The following is a 17,706-nucleotide window of genomic DNA, read 5'->3' as shown; positions in this document are numbered from 1 at the left end:
ATGTGACCCCCCCATATACTGCACCGATATCAAGTATGTGACCCCCCCATACACTGCACCGATATCAAGTATGTGACCCCCATACACTGCACCGATATCAAGTGTGTGACCCCCATACACTGCACCGATATCAAGTGTGTGACCCCCATACACTGCACCGATATCAAGCATGTGACCCCCATACACTGCACCGATATCAAGTATGTGACCCCCCCATATACTGCACCGATATCAAGTATGTGACCCCCCATACACTGCACCGATATCAAGTATGTGACCCCCCATACACTGCACCGATATCAAGTGTGTGACCCCCATACACTGCACCGTTATCAAGTATGTGACCCCCCATACACTGCACCGATATCAAGTGTGTGACCCCCATACACTGCACCGATATCAAGTGTGTGACCCCCATACACTGCACCGATATCAAGCATGTGACCCCCCATACACTGTGCCAATATCAAGCATGTGACCCCCATACACTGCATCGATATCATGTATGTGACCCCCATACACTGCACCGATATCAAGTATGTGACCCCCATACACTGCACCGATATCAAGTATGTGACCCCCATACACTGCACCGATATCAAGTATGTGACCCCCATACACTGCACCGATATCATGTATGTGACCCCCATACACTGCACCGATATCATGTATGTGACCCCCATACACTGCACCGATATCAAGCATGTGACCCCCATACACTGCACCGATATCAAGTGTGTGACCCCCCCCATACACTGCACCGATATCAAGCGTGTGACCCCCATACACTGCGCCGATATCAAGCGTGTGACCCCCATACACTGCGCCGATATCAAGTATGTGACCCCCCATACACTGCACCGATATCAAGCGTGTGACCCCCATACACTGCACCGATATCAAGTGTGTGACCCCCCATACACTGCACCGATATCAAGCGTGTGACCCCCATACACTGCGCCGATATCAAGTATGTGACCCCCCATACACTGCACCGATATCAAGCGTGTGACCCCCATACACTGCACCGATATCAAGCGTGTGACTCCCCATACACTGCACCGATATCAAGCGTGTGACCCCCCATACACTGCACCGATATCAAGCATGTGACCCCCCATACACTGCACCGATATCAAGTATGTGACCCCCCATACACTGCACCGATATCATGTATGTGACCCCCATATACTGCACCGATATCAAGCATGTGACCCCCCATACACTGCACCGATATCAAGTGTGTGACCCCCATACACTGCACCGATATCAAGTGTGTGACTCCCCATACACTGCACCGATATCAAGTATGTGACCCCCCATACACTGCACCGATATCAAGTGTGTGACTCCCCATACACTGCACCGATATCAAGTATGTGACCCCCCCATACACTGCACCGATATCAAGTATGTGACCCCCCATACACTGCACCGATATCAAGTGTGTGACCCCCCATACACTGCACCGATATCAAGTATGTGACCCCCCCCATACACTGCACCGATATCAAGCATGTGACCCCCATACACTGCACCGATATCAAGTGTGTGACCCCCATACACTGCACCGATATCAAGTATGTGACCCCCATACACTGCACCGATATCAAGTGTGTGACTCCCCATACACTGCACCGATATCAAGTGTGTGACTCCCCATACACTGCACCGATATCAAGTATGTGACCCCCCATACACTGCACCGATATCAAGTGTGTGACTCCCCATACACTGCACCGATATCATGTATGTGACCCCCCATACACTGCACCGATATCATGTATGTGACCCCCATACACTGCACCGATATCAAGTATGTGACCCCCCATACACTGCACCGATATCATGTATGTGACCCCCATACACTGCACCGATATCAAGTATGTGACCCCCCATACACTGCACCGATATCATGTATGTGACCCCCATACACTGCACCGATATCAAGCATGTGACCCCCATACACTGCACCGATATCAAGTATGTGACCCCCATACACTGCACCGATATCAAGCATGTGACCCCCATACACTGCACCGATATCAAGTATGTGACCCCCCATACACTGCACCGATATCAAGTATGTGACCCCCCATACACTGCACCGATATCAAGCATGTGACCCCCATACACTGCACCGATATCAAGTATGTGACCCCCATACACTGCACCGATATCAAGCATGTGACCCCCATACACTGCACCGATATCAAGTATGTGACCCCCCATACTCCTCACCTATGAGCAATAGCTTCTGCTCCATCCCCTCCAAATCCTAGAGCTGGAAATATGTTCAGCCCCGTCCAAAGGGGTTAAATCTGGTCCTTTATGTGAAACATTTGAACCCCAGAGCAGAGCGGTGATTGGACGCTGGACCCCGCGCCTTTCAGCCATGTGTCCTTCATCAGGGTGAATCCTCTGCTTATAGGGATGAATCTATATCTCCCCCAATAGCAGAGTCCGCCGCCTCCGATGGAAGCCACAGATAATGGGCACAGGGCAGATTCAGGGATCCATGATGGAGAAACCTGACTCCACAGGTGAACATGGTGTTAAGATATGGAGGTGATACACATACAAAGCTCTGGTCTTTGCGATCTTTCTAAAGACAGCCGGGTCAATGGACGAAAGCACACAGTGACCATCGTGTCTCCACTTGCACCATCAAAAGAAACTGCACATCCCCAGAAACCCCAAAACTTCAGAAATCCCAGGAATCTCAAATACCCAACAAACCTCAGATCCCAGAAATCTCAGAAATCCCAGAAACCGGCGTTTACCAGTGCTCTGTGGTTTTTACCAATGCTCTGCGACCGAACATGAAACCGAACCATTTACAACCCCTGGCAAAAATTATGCAGTCGCCGGGCTCGGAGGATGTTCATTCAGTTGTTTAATGTTGAAAAAAAGCAGATCACAGACATGGCACAAAACTAAAGTCATTTCCAATGGCAACTTTAGGGCTTTAAGAAACACTAAAAGAAATCAAGATAAAAAATGTGATACTCAGTAAGGGTAATTTTTTTCAGACCAAGCAGAGGGAAAAATTATGGAATCACTCAATTCTGAGGAAAAAATTATGGAATCATGAAAAACAAACTCACAAAAGAACACTCCAATACATCACTAGTATTTTGTTGCACCACCTCTGGCTTTAATAACAGCTTGCAGTCTCTGAGGACTTAACGAGTGACAAACAGTACTCTTCATCAATCTGGCTCCAACTTTCTCTGATTGCTGTTGCCAGATCAGCTTTGCAGGTTGGAGCCTTGCCATGGACCATTTTCTTCAACTTCCACCAAAGATTTTCAATTGGATTGAGATCCGGACTATTTGCAGCCCATGACATTGACCTCATGTGTTACATAGTTAGTAAAGCCGAATAAAGACTTGCGTCCATCAAGTTCGACCTGTTAGTTCTGTAATTGCTAAAGTTGATCCAGAGGAGGCAAAAACCCCAAATGATTTGGCCAATCTTCACCTGAGGAAAAATTCCCTCCCGACTCTGAAACCAGCAGTCAGAATAAATCACTGTATCAACCTACTATTTTATTTTATTTTTAAGTATATGCTGAAATCTGCCTGGTATCTAGAAATGCATCCAGTCCCTGCTTGAACTGGTGTAGTGAATCCGACATTACCGTCTCCTCACTCAGTGAATTCCATATTCTCACTGCTCTTACCGTAAAGAACTCCTTCCTATGCTGGTGCTGAAACCTTTTCTCTTCCAGTCTTAGTGAATGCCCTCTTGTTACCGTAATATCCCTCCTTTTGAACAAATCCCGGGCAAGATCTCTATACTGTCCCCTAACATATTTGTACACATTTATTATGTCCCCCCTCAACCTTCTCTTTTCCAGGCTGAATAGTCCTAGTTTTGCCAACCTCTCTGGGTATTGCAGTCCCTCCATTCCCCTTATTAATTTTGTTGCCCTCCTTTGTACCTTTTCAAGCTCATTTCTATCCTTTCTATATATTGGGGCCCATAACTGAGCACAGTATTCCAAGTGTGGTCTGACCAGTGCTTTGTACAGTGGAAGAACAATGTTCTCATCCTTTGCAGCTATACCTCTTCTGATACATCCCATTACCCTGTTTGCCCTTACAGCAGCCGCCTGACTTTGGGCACTCCAATTTAGTTTGCTATCAATCAAGATGCCCAAGTCCTTCTCCATCTCTGAATTCCCCAATGATTTCCCATTCAGTGAGTACTGGTGACTTCCATTTTTCCTTCCCATATGTATGACCTTACATTTCTCCTCGTTAAACCTCATTTGCCATTTAATGCTCCACCTACCCAGCTTATCCAAATCCCTCTGTAGGTCTGCACTGTCCTCTTTTGTATTAATTGTTTTACATAACTTTGTGTCATCTGCGAATATTGATATTTTACTATTTATCCCGTTGACTATGTCGTTAATAAAGATATTAAATAACATTGGGCCTAGTACAGACCCCTGTGGTACCCCACTAGTGACGCTTACCCAATCTGAGTATATTCCATTTATAACCACCCTCTGCCTTCTATCCTTTAGCCAGTTAGCTACCCACTTGCAGACATTTTCCCCCAGCCCCATCATTCTCATTTTGTATACCAACCTATTATGTGGCACGCTATCGAACGCTTTTGAGAAGTCGAGATACACGACATCCACTGGTTCCCCCTGATCTACTCGAGAGCTAACCTCCTCGTAGAAGTCAATCAGGTTTGTTTGGCAGGAGCGATTCCTCATGAATCCATGTTGGTTCGGGGTTAATAGATTATTAGAATCAAGATGCTCCATGATTGCCTCTTTAATGAAGCCTTCAAAAATTTTGCCCACAACGGACGTCAGACTCACCGGCCGATAGTTTCCGGCGTCACTTTTCGCTCCCTTTTTGAATATTGGCACTACATTCGCCTGTCGCCAATCAAGTGGTACAGACCCAGTCTCAACAGAGTCCTTAAATATAAGATATAAGGGTCTGTCTATCACATGACTTAGTTCCCTTAGTACCCGTGGGTGTATGCCATCAGGTCCTGGTGATTATTTTAATGTTACTGAGGCGTTTCTGTACCCCAGCTTGGGTTAGATTTGTCATACTTAGTGGAGGATTAAGTTTGTCACTTCTCATTTCTCCTGTTAGTTCGATTTCCTTTGTGAAAGTTGACGAAAAAAATGTATTTAATAGATTAGCTTTATCCTCATGTTTCTCTATGATTTTGCCTTCCTCACTTTTTATCGGTCCAATATTATCCGATTTAATCCTTTTACTATTTATATACGTAAAGAACAGTTTGGGATTTGATCTACTTTCCCTAGCAATACGTCTCTCTGTTTCCTCCTTCGCTATTTTTATTTGTTTTTTGCAGGTTCTCGTTTTTTCCTTGTAACACATTAGTGCCTCCTTACTGTTTTCCTGTTTTAATCTCTTGAATGCCTCTTTTTTGCTATTTAACGCCCCTTTTACGTTCTTATTCAACCATATTGGTTTCCTCTTATTTCTGGCCCTTTTATTCCCATACGGTATATACCTCTCGCACTGAGTATTCAGAATTCTTTTGAAGGTTTCCCATTTACTATTCGTATTCCATTGATTAAGAACTTTGTCCCAGTCAATAAGTTGAAGGTTTTCTTTCAGCTGATCAAACTTCGCCCTCCTAAAGTTTAATGTTTTAGTTGTTCCCTTATTGATAACCCTACTGAAGGGCATTTTGAAATTGATAATATTATGGTCGCTATTACCTAGGTGCCCCCCTATCTGTACCTCAGTTATTCTATCAGGCCTATTAGTCAATATTAAGTCCAACACGGCCTTCCCTCTCGTTGGTTCCTGCACTAGTTGGGAGAGATAATTATCCTTAATATTTGTCAAGAACCTTTTTCCTTTCTGAGATCTACAGGTTTCTGTTTCCCAGTCAATATCCGGGTAGTTGAAGTCCCCCATAACAATCACTTCATTATGTTTTGCTACTTTGTCTATTTGTCCTAATAGCAGATTCTCATTCTCCTCTGTTATATTGGGTGGCTTATAGCAGACCCCCAGTAATATTTTATTATTATTTTTAGTTCCCTCTATCTCTACCCACATGGACTCGACCCCCTCTTCTCCCTCTCCTATATCTTCCCTTAGTCTGGGCTTTAGACATGACTTTACATATAAGCAGACTCCTCCGCCTTTCCCCTGTTTCCGGTCCCTTCTAAATAAACTATAATCTGTTAAATTTACCGCCCAGTCGTAGCTATCGTCTAGCCAAGTCTCTGTTATACCTACGATGTCATACCTCTCCTCCGATATAAGCGCCTGCAGCTCATCCGCCTTATTGGTCAGGCTTCTTGCGTTGGTCAGCATGCAAGATAAAACTTTGGGCTTATTTAGCATCCTATTCTTCTCTAACGATCTAACTGTACTATCCCCACCCCCCTCTCCACCCTCATTATATTCACTTCTCCCCTTCCCCCTTGCTTGCCTCACATCCCACCTATTTCCTTGGTTTCCCCCCCCCCCGTCTCTAGTTTAAAAACTCCTCCAACCTATTAGCCATCTTCTTCCCCAGCACCGCTGCACCCTCCCCATTGAGGTGCAGCCCGTCCCTACGGTAGAGCCTGTAGCCGACAGCGAAGTCGGCCCAGTTCTCCATGAACCCAAACCCTTCTGCCTTGCACCAACTCTTTAGCCACTTATTCACCTCCCTAACCTCCCGTTGGCGCTCCTGTGTGGCTCGCGGGATTGGTAGTATTTCTGAGAAAACTACCTTGGAGGTCCTTGCCCTAAGCTTCCTACCTAGATCCCTGAAATCATTTTTAAGGACCCTCCATCTAATACTCACTTTGTCATTGGTGCCAATGTGGACCATGACCGCTGGGTCTTCGCCAGCCCCACCCAGTAACCTGTCAACCCGATCCGCGATGTGCCGGACTCGAGCGCCAGGGAGGCAGCACACCGTTCGGCGATCCCGGTCTTTGTGACAGATTGCCCTGTCTGTCCCCCTAATAATAGAGTCACCCACTACCAGGACCTGTCTAGCCTGCCCTACACTTCCCCCCTCCCCCTCATTACTGGAGCATACACTCCCCCGGCGGTCAGAGGATCTGTCGTGCTCCAATAATGCCGGTTCTGAACCAGCCTTCCTATACTTCTTCCCTCTATCCCTTCTAACTGTTACCCAGCTCCCTGCCTGTTCAGCCTGCGCTTCCCCACTAAGCTCCACCCCCAGTGTTGACCCATTGAGTGTCTGCTCGGTGAGCAGCAAACTCCGTTCCATGTTGTCGATGCTCCTCAGTACCGCTATCTGAGCACTTAGATCCAGGATTTGGGCTTCCAAGTGCACGATATGCTCACATCTCTCGCAGCAGTATGGATCCCTGAGCGGTAGCTCAGGGAATGCATACATTGCGCAAGATGTACACTGCACGGCTCCGGCCAACATGGACGTCATTCTAAATATGGGGATACAGTCAGTATATATGTACAAGTACAAAACACAATTATTTATATATAGGTGTATGGACGGGGATCAATTAGGGATGTGCAAGTGTATCGATTAGATATCGGCGCGGGATCAGTTAAGTATGGACGGGGAATCAATTAAGTATCAATTAAGTATGGACGGGGGATCAGCTGAGTGGGTCAGGTGGATTAATTAAGTGTGGACGGTGTGTCAATTAACTATGGACTGGGATCATTAAGTATGGACTGGGGAAATAATTAATTGTGGACTAAGGAATCAATCAATTAATTATGGACAGGGGGTTTAATTAAATAGGATGGGGGGTAAAGCAAATAAATAGGTATGGACGGTGGGTCAATTAACTAAGGACTGGGGATCAATAAGTATCAATAATATCAATAAATATGGACTGGGGAAATTAATTGTGGTCTGGGGAATCAATTAATTATGGACAGGGGTTAATTAAATATGGTGGGGGATAAGGCAAATAGATAGGGACTGGGGATGAGTAAAAGTGGACAAGGGGAATCTATTAAATAGGACAAGGGGGATCAATCAATTATGGGCTGGGGGGTCAATCATTTAAATGTGGTCAGGGGGATCACTTTAATATGGACGGGGGGTGGTCGGGGATCAATTAAATGAGGACGGGGGGTCAATTTAATGTGGTCAGAGGGATCAGTTAAATATGGACGGGGGTGTTCAGGGGAATCAATTTAAATATGGACGGGGGTGATCAATTAAATATGGACGGGGGGGTAATCAATTAAATATGGACTAGGGAATACAATACAATTACAATACAGATACAAATACAATACAGTACAGTACACACTTGGGTTCAGTAGGGCCGCTTATCGCGGCCTCCTGCCCCTCACTCACCTCCTCTAGGGACGCTGCACGCTATCACAGCGCGCTTGTCCCTCCGGTCGCCTCTTACCGGTCCTCCTGATCACCTCCTGGTCACCACCACCTGGGACCCTCCGCTGGCCGGCACTGCACGCTGCCACAGCGCTCTCTTGCGCTCGTCCCTCCGGTCGCCTCCTACTGGTCCTCCCGGGCCGCTCGGTCACCTCCGCCTGGCTCTCCTCCCTTCCCAGGAGCTCTCTCCACACACAGCACAACTCTTGCAGCACACGGCAGGCTCCGCCTCCACCACTTCCTGTCAGGCCTTCTCTCAAGGAATGTTTTCACAGTTTTTGCTCTATGGCAGGATGGATTATCATCTTGAAAAATGATGTCATCATCCCCAAACATCCTTTCAATTGATGGGATAAGAAAACTGTCCAAAATATCAATGTAAACTTGGGCATTTGTTGCAGATGTAATGACCGCCATCTCCCCAGTGCCATTACCTGACATGCAGCCCCATATCATCAATGACTGTGGAAATTTTCACGTTCTCTTCATGCAGTCATCTTTATAAATCTCATTGGAACGGCACCAAACAAAAGTTTCAGCATCATCACCTTGCCCAATGCAGATTCGCGATTCATCACTGAATATGACTTACATCCAGTCATCCACAGTCCACGATTGCTTTTCCTTAGCCCATTGTAACCTTGTTTTTTTCTGTTTAGGTGTTAATGATGGCTTATGTTTAGCTTTTCTGTATGTAAATCCCATTTCCTTTAGGCGGTTTCTTACAGTTCGGTCACAGACATTGACTCCAGTTTCCTCCCATTCGTTCCTCATTTGTTTTGTTGTGCATCTCCTATTTTGGAGACATATTGCTTTAAGTTTCCGGTCTTGACGCTTTGATGTCTTCCTTGGTCTACCACTATGTTTGCCTTTAACAACCTTCCCATGTTGTTTGTATTTGGTCCCGATTTTAGACACAGCTGACTGTGAACAACCAACATCTTTTGCAACATTGCGTGATGATTTACCTTTTAAGAGTTTGATAATCCTCTCATTTGTTTCAATTGACATCTCTCGTGTTGGAGCCATGATTCCTGTCAGTCCACTTGGTGCAACAGCTCTCCAAGGTGCGATCACTCCTTTTTAGATGCAGATTAACGAGCAGATCTAATTTGATGCAGGTATTAGTTTTGGAAATGAAAATTTACAGGGTGATTCCATTATTTTTTTCCTCAGAATTGAGTGATTCCATAATTTTTTCCCTCTGCTTGGTCTGAAAAAAATTACCCTTACTGAGTAGCACATTTTTTATCTTGATTTCTTTCAGTGTTTCTTGAAGCCCTAAAGTTGCCATTTGAAATAACTTTAGTTTTGTGCCATGTCTGTGATCTGCTTTTTTTCAACAACATTAAACAACTGAATGAACATCCTCCCAGCCCGGTGATTCCATAATTTTTGCCAGGGGTTGTATATTGTAATTGTGTTCTGTAGAATCTTCTGCGTGTGACCTGACGTGTGGCTGCACTGCGTGTGACCCGACGTGTGGCTGCACTGCGTGTGACCCGACGTGTGGCTGCACTGCGTGTGACCCGACGTGTGGCTGCACTGCGTGTGACCCGACGTGTGGCTGCACTGCGTGTGACCCGACGTGTGGCTGCACTGCGTGTGACCCGACGTGTGGCTGCACTGCGTGTGACCCGACGTGTGGCTGCACTGCGTGTGACCCGATGTGTGGCTGCACAGCGCGGGAGCCGACGTGTGGCTGCACTGCGTGTGACCCGACGTGTGGCTGCACAGCACGGGAGCCGACGTGTGGCTGCACAGCGCGGGAGCGGACGTGTGACTGCACAGCGCGGGAGCGGACGTGTGGCTGCACAGCGCGGGAGCGGACGTGTGGCTGCACAGCGCGGGAGCGGACGTGTGGCTGCACTGCTTGTGACCCGACGTGTGGCTGCACTGCTTGTGACCCGACGTGTGGCTGCTCTGCGCGGGAGCGGACGTGTGGCTGCTCTGCGCGGGAGCGGACGTGTGGCTGCACTGCGTGGGAGCGGACGTGTGGCTGCACTGCGTGGGAGCGGACGTGTGGCTGCACAGCGCGGGAGCGGACGTGTGGCTGCACAGCGCGGGAGCGGACGTGTGGCTGCACAGCGCGGGAGCGGACGTGTGGCTGCACAGCGCGGGAGCGGACGTGTGGCTGCACTGCGTGGGAGCGGACGTGTGGCTGCACTGCGTGGGAGCGGACGTGTGGCTGCACAGCGCGGGAGCGGACGTGTGGCTGCACAGCGCGGGAGCGGACGTGTGGCTGCACGGCACGGGAGCGGACGTGTGGCTGCACTGCTTGTGACCCGACGTGTGGCTGCACTGCGTGGGAGCGGACGTGTGGCTGCACGGCACGGGAGCGGACGTGTGGCTGCACTGCTTGTGACCCGACGTGTGGCTGCTCTGCGCGGGAGCGGACGTGTGGCTGCTCTGCGCGGGAGCGGACGTGTGGCTGCACTGCGTGGGAGCGGACGTGTGGCTGCACTGCGTGGGAGCGGACGTGTGGCTGCACTGCGTGGGAGCGGACGTGTGGCTGCACTGCGTGGGAGCGGACGTGTGGCTGCACTGCGTGTGACCCGACGTGTGGCTGCACTGCGTGTGACCCGACGTGTGGCTGCACTGCGTGGGAGCGGACGTGTGGCTGCACAGCGCGGGAGCGGACGTGTGGCTGCACAGCGCGGGAGCGGACGTGTGGCTGCACTGCGCGGGAGCGGACGTGTGGCTGCACTGCGCGGGAGCGGACGTGTGGCTGCACTGCGCGGGAGCGGACGTGTGGCTGCACAGCGCGGGAGCGGACGTGTGGCTGCACAGCGCGGGAGCGGACGTGTGGCTGCTCAGCGCGGGAGCGGACGTGTGGCTGCTCAGCGCGGGAGCGGACGTGTGGCTGCTCAGCGCGGGAGCGGACGTGTGGCTGCACAGCGCGGGAGCGGACGTGTGGCTGCACAGCGCGGGAGCGGACGTGTGGCTGCACAGCGCGGGAGCGGACGTGTGGCTGCACAGCGCGGGAGCGGACGTGTGGCTGCACAGCGCGGGAGCGGACGTGTGGCTGCACAGCGCGGGAGCGGACGTGTGGCTGCACTGCGTGGGAGCGGACGTGTGGCTGCACAGCGCGGGAGCGGACGTGTGGCTGCACTGCTTGTGACCCGACGTGTGGCTGCTCTGCGCGGGAGCGGACGTGTGGCTGCACTGCGTGGGAGCGGACGTGTGGCTGCACTGCGTGGGAGCGGACGTGTGGCTGCACTGCGCGGGAGCGGACGTGTGGCTGCACAGCGCGGGAGCGGACGTGTGGCTGCACAGCGCGGGAGCGGACGTGTGGCTGCACTGCGTGGGAGCGGACGTGTGGCTGCACTGCGTGGGAGCGGACGTGTGGCTGCACAGCGCGGGAGCGGACGTGTGGCTGCACAGCGCGGGAGCGGACGTGTGGCTGCACTGCTTGTGACCCGACGTGTGGCTGCTCTGCGCGGGAGCGGACGTGTGGCTGCACAGCGCGGGAGCGGACGTGTGGCTGCACTGCGCGGGAGCGGACGTGTGGCTGCACTGCGTGGGAGCGGACGTGTGGCTGCACTGCGTGGGAGCGGACGTGTGGCTGCACTGCGTGGGAGCGGACGTGTGGCTGCACTGCGTGGGAGCGGACGTGTGGCTGCACTGCGTGTGACCCGACGTGTGGCTGCACTGCGTGGGAGCGGACGTGTGGCTGCACAGCGCGGGAGCGGACGTGTGGCTGCACAGCGCGGGAGCGGACGTGTGGCTGCACAGCGCGGGAGCGGACGTGTGGCTGCACTGCGCGGGAGCGGACGTGTGGCTGCACTGCGCGGGAGCGGACGTGTGGCTGCACTGCGCGGGAGCGGACGTGTGGCTGCACTGCGCGGGAGCGGACGTGTGGCTGCACTGCGTGGGAGCGGACGTGTGGCTGCACTGCGCGGGAGCGGACGTGTGGCTGCACAGCGCGGGAGCGGACGTGTGGCTGCGCGGGAGCGGACGTGTGGCTGCACAGCTCGGGAGCGGACGTGTGGCTGCACTGCGCGGGAGCGGACGTGTGGCTGCACTGCGCGGGAGCGGACGTGTGGCTGCACTGCGCGGGAGCGGACGTGTGGCTGCACAGCGCGGGAGCCGACGTGTGGCTGCACTGCTTGTGACCCGACGTGTGGCTGCACTGCGTGGGAGCGGACGTGTGGCTGCACTGCGTGGGAGCGGACGTGTGGCTGCACTGCTTGTGACCCGACGTGTGGCTGCACTGCGTGGGAGCGGACGTGTGGCTGCACTGCGCGGGAGCGGACGTGTGGCTGCACTGCGCGGGAGCGGACGTGTGGCTGCACTGCGCGGGAGCGGACGTGTGGCTGCACTGCTTGTGACCCGACGTGTGGCTGCACTGCGTGGGAGCGGACGTGTGGCTGCACTGCGTGGGAGCGGACGTGTGGCTGCACTGCGTGGGAGCGGACGTGTGGCTGCACTGCGTGGGAGCGGACGTGTGGCTGCACGGCGCGGGAGCGGACGTGTGGCTGCATGGCGCGGGAGCGGACGTGTGGCTGCACTGCTTGTGACCCGACGTGTGGCTGCACTGCGCGGGAGCGGACGTGTGGCTGCACTGCGCGGGAGCGGACGTGTGGCTGCACTGCGCGGGAGCCGACGTGTGACTGCACTGCTTGTGACCCGACGTGTGGCTGCACTGCGCGGGAGCGGACGTGTGGCTGCACTGCGCGGGAGCGGACGTGTGGCTGCACTGCGCGGGAGCGGACGTGTGGCTGCACTGCGCGGGAGCGGACGTGTGGCTGCACGGCGCGGGAGCGGACGTGTGGCTGCACGGCGCGGGAGCGGACGTGTGGCTGCACGGCGCGGGAGCGGACGTGTGGCTGCACGGCGCGGGAGCGGACGTGTGGCTGCACGGCGCGGGAGCGGACGTGTGGCTGCACGGCGCGGGAGCGGACGTGTGGCTGCACTGCGCGGGAGCGGACGTGTGGCTGCACTGCACGGGAGCGGACGTGTGGCTGCACTGCGCGGGAGCGGACGTGTGGCTGCACTGCTTGTGACCCGACGTGTGGCTGCACTGCGCGGGAGCGGACGTGTGGCTGCACTGCGCGGGAGCGGACGTGTGGCTGCACTGCGCGGGAGCCGACGTGTGACTGCACTGCGCGGGAGCGGACGTGTGGCTGCACTGCGCGGGAGCGGACGTGTGGCTGCACTGCGCGGGAGCGGACGTGTGGCTGCACTGCGCGGGAGCGGACGTGTGGCTGCACTGCGCGGGAGCGGACGTGTGGCTGCACTGCGCGGGAGCGGACGTGTGGCTGCACTGCGCGGGAGCGGACGTGTGGCTGCACTGCGCGGGAGCGGACGTGTGGCTGCACTGCGCGGGAGCGGACGTGTGGCTGCACTGCGCGGGAGCGGACGTGTGGCTGCACGGCGCGGGAGCGGACGTGTGCCTGCATGGCGCGGGAGCGGACGTGTGGCTGCACTGCTTGTGACCCGACGTGTGGCTGCACTGCGTGGGAGCGGACGTGTGGCTGCACGGCGCGGGAGCGGACGTGTGGCTGCACTGCTTGTGACCCGACGTGTGGCTGCACTGCGCGGGAGCGGACGTGTGGCTGCACTGCGCGGGAGCGGACGTGTGGCTGCACGGCGCGGGAGCGGACGTGTGGCTGCACGGCGCGGGAGCGGACGTGTGGCTGCACGGCGCGGGAGCGGACGTGTGGCTGCACGGCGCGGGAGCGGACGTGTGGCTGCACTGCGCGGGAGCGGACGTGTGGCTGCACTGCGCGGGAGCGGACGTGTGGCTGCACGGCGCGGGAGCGGACGTGTGGCTGCACTGCGCGGGAGCGGACGTGTGGCTGCACTGCTTGTGACCCGACGTGTGGCTGCACTGCGCGGGAGCGGACGTGTGGCTGCACTGCGCGGGAGCGGACGTGTGGCTGCACTGCGCGGGAGCGGACGTGTGGCTGCACTGCGCGGGAGCCGACGTGTGACTGCACTGCTTGTGACCCGACGTGTGGCTGCACTGCGCGGGAGCGGACGTGTGGCTGCACTGCGCGGGAGCGGACGTGTGGCTGCACTGCGCGGGAGCGGACGTGTGGCTGCACTGCGCGGGAGCGGACGTGTGGCTGCACGGCGCGGGAGCGGACGTGTGGCTGCACGGCGCGGGAGCGGACGTGTGGCTGCACTGCGCGGGAGCGGACGTGTGGCTGCACTGCGCGGGAGCGGACGTGTGGCTGCACGGCGCGGGAGCGGACGTGTGGCTGCACTGCGCGGGAGCGGACGTGTGGCTGCACTGCTTGTGACCCGACGTGTGGCTGCACTGCGCGGGAGCGGACGTGTGGCTGCACTGCGCGGGAGCGGACGTGTGGCTGCACTGCGCGGGAGCCGACGTGTGACTGCACTGCGCGGGAGCGGACGTGTGGCTGCACGGCGCGGGAGCGGACGTGTGGCTGCACTGCGCGGGAGCGGACGTGTGGCTGCACTGCTCGGGAGCGGACGTGTGGCTGCACGGCGCGGGAGCGGACGTGTGGCTGCACGGCGCGGGAGCGGACGTGTGGCTGCACTGCTTGTGACCCGACGTGTGGCTGCACTGCGCGGGAGCGGACGTGTGGCTGCACTGCGCGGGAGCGGACGTGTGGCTGCACTGCGCGGGAGCCGACGTGTGGCTGCACTGCGCGGGAGCCGACGTGTGGCTGCACTGCGCGGGAGCGGACGTGTGGCTGCACGGCGCGGGAGCGGACGTGTGGCTGCACGGCGCGGGAGCGGACGTGTGGCTGCACTGCTTGTGACCCGACGTGTGGCTGCACTGCGCGGGAGCGGACGTGTGGCTGCACTGCTTGTGACCCGACGTGTGGCTGCACTGCGCGGGAGCGGACGTGTGGCTGCACTGCGCGGGAGCGGACGTGTGGCTGCACTGCGCGGGAGCGGACGTGTGGCTGCACGGCGCGGGAGCGGACGTGTGGCTGCACGGCGCGGGAGCGGACGTGTGGCTGCACGGCGCGGGAGCGGACGTGTGGCTGCACGGCGCGGGAGCGGACGTGTGGCTGCACGGCGCGGGAGCGGACGTGTGGCTGCACTGCGCGGGAGCGGACGTGTGGCTGCACTGCGCGGGAGCGGACGTGTGGCTGCACGGCGCGGGAGCGGACGTGTGGCTGCACTGCGCGGGAGCGGACGTGTGGCTGCACTGCTTGTGACCCGACGTGTGGCTGCACTGCGCGGGAGCGGACGTGTGGCTGCACTGCGCGGGAGCGGACGTGTGGCTGCACTGCGCGGGAGCCGACGTGTGACTGCACTGCTTGTGACCCGACGTGTGGCTGCACTGCGCGGGAGCGGACGTGTGGCTGCACTGCGCGGGAGCGGACGTGTGGCTGCACTGCGCGGGAGCGGACGTGTGGCTGCACTGCGCGGGAGCGGACGTGTGGCTGCACGGCGCGGGAGCGGACGTGTGGCTGCACGGCGCGGGAGCGGACGTGTGGCTGCACTGCGCGGGAGCGGACGTGTGGCTGCACGGCGCGGGAGCGGACGTGTGGCTGCACGGCGCGGGAGCGGACGTGTGGCTGCACTGCGCGGGAGCGGACGTGTGGCTGCACTGCTTGTGACCCGACGTGTGGCTGCACTGCGCGGGAGCGGACGTGTGGCTGCACTGCGCGGGAGCGGACGTGTGGCTGCACTGCGCGGGAGCCGACGTGTGACTGCACGGCGCGGGAGCGGACGTGTGGCTGCACTGCGCGGGAGCGGACGTGTGGCTGCACTGCTCGGGAGCGGACGTGTGGCTGCACGGCGCGGGAGCGGACGTGTGGCTGCACGGCGCGGGAGCGGACGTGTGGCTGCACGGCGCGGGAGCGGACGTGTGGCTGCACTGCGCGGGAGCGGACGTGTGGCTGCACTGCGCGGGAGCGGACGTGTGGCTGCACTGCGCGGGAGCCGACGTGTGGCTGCACTGCGCGGGAGCCGACGTGTGGCTGCACTGCGCGGGAGCGGACGTGTGGCTGCACGGCGCGGGAGCGGACGTGTGGCTGCACGGCGCGGGAGGGGACGTGTGGCTGCATGGCGCGGGAGCGGACGTGTGGCTGCACTGCTTGTGACCCGACGTGTGGCTGCACTGCGTGGGAGCGGACGTGTGGCTGCACGGCGCGGGAGCGGACGTGTGGCTGCACTGCTTGTGACCCGACGTGTGGCTGCACTGCGCGGGAGCGGACGTGTGGCTGCACTGCGCGGGAGCGGACGTGTGGCTGCACTGCGCGGGAGCGGACGTGTGGCTGCACTGCGCGGGAGCGGACGTGTGGCTGCACGGCGCGGGAGCGGACGTGTGGCTGCACGGCGCGGGAGCGGACGTGTGGCTGCACGGCGCGGGAGCGGACGTGTGGCTGCACGGCGCGGGAGCGGACGTGTGGCTGCACGGCGCGGGAGCGGACGTGTGGCTGCACGGCGCGGGAGCGGACGTGTGGCTGCACTGCGCGGGAGCGGACGTGTGGCTGCACGGCGCGGGAGCGGACGTGTGGCTGCACTGCGCGGGAGCGGACGTGTGGCTGCACTGCTTGTGACCCGACGTGTGGCTGCACTGCGCGGGAGCGGACGTGTGGCTGCACTGCGCGGGAGCGGACGTGTGGCTGCACTGCGCGGGAGCCGACGTGTGACTGCACTGCTTGTGACCCGACGTGTGGCTGCACTGCGCGGGAGCGGACGTGTGGCTGCACTGCGCGGGAGCGGACGTGTGGCTGCACTGCGCGGGAGCGGACGTGTGGCTGCACTGCGCGGGAGCGGACGTGTGGCTGCACGGCGCGGGAGCGGACGTGTGGCTGCACGGCGCGGGAGCGGACGTGTGGCTGCACGGCGCGGGAGCGGACGTGTGGCTGCACTGCGCGGGAGCGGACGTGTGGCTGCACTGCGCGGGAGCGGACGTGTGGCTGCACGGCGCGGGAGCGGACGTGTGGCTGCACTGCGCGGGAGCGGACGTGTGGCTGCACTGCTTGTGACCCGACGTGTGGCTGCACTGCGTGGGAGCGGACGTGTGGCTGCACGGCGCGGGAGCGGACGTGTGGCTGCACTGCTTGTGACCCGACGTGTGGCTGCACTGCGCGGGAGCGGACGTGTGGCTGCACTGCGCGGGAGCGGACGTGTGGCTGCACTGCGCGGGAGCGGACGTGTGGCTGCACTGCGCGGGAGCGGACGTGTGGCTGCACGGCGCGGGAGCGGACGTGTGGCTGCACGGCGCGGGAGCGGACGTGTGGCTGCACGGCGCGGGAGCGGACGTGTGGCTGCACGGCGCGGGAGCGGACGTGTGGCTGCACGGCGCGGGAGCGGACGTGTGGCTGCACGGCGCGGGAGCGGACGTGTGGCTGCACGGCGCGGGAGCGGACGTGTGGCTGCACTGCGCGGGAGCGGACGTGTGGCTGCACTGCGCG

General features: G+C 57.8%; 1 protein-coding gene across 1 annotated transcript in view; it reads left to right on the top strand.

The window, feature by feature from the left end:
- LOC141245816 (ATP-binding cassette sub-family C member 8-like) overlaps nt 1-17,706 on the top strand; it is a gene marked incomplete at its 3' end in the record, with an annotated part of 139,562 nt that overhangs the window by 98,454 nt on the left and 23,402 nt on the right. The window lies entirely within an intron of this gene.

This window comes from Phyllobates terribilis, unplaced genomic scaffold, assembly GCF_046119375.1.
Source record: "Phyllobates terribilis strain yellow unplaced genomic scaffold, ASM4611937v1 Scaffold_2134__1_contigs__length_162224, whole genome shotgun sequence".
Lineage (NCBI taxonomy): Eukaryota > Metazoa > Chordata > Amphibia > Anura > Dendrobatidae > Phyllobates > Phyllobates terribilis.
The sequence above is the reverse complement of the archived record's forward strand: the minus strand, read 5'-3'. Positions and strand labels throughout refer to the sequence as shown.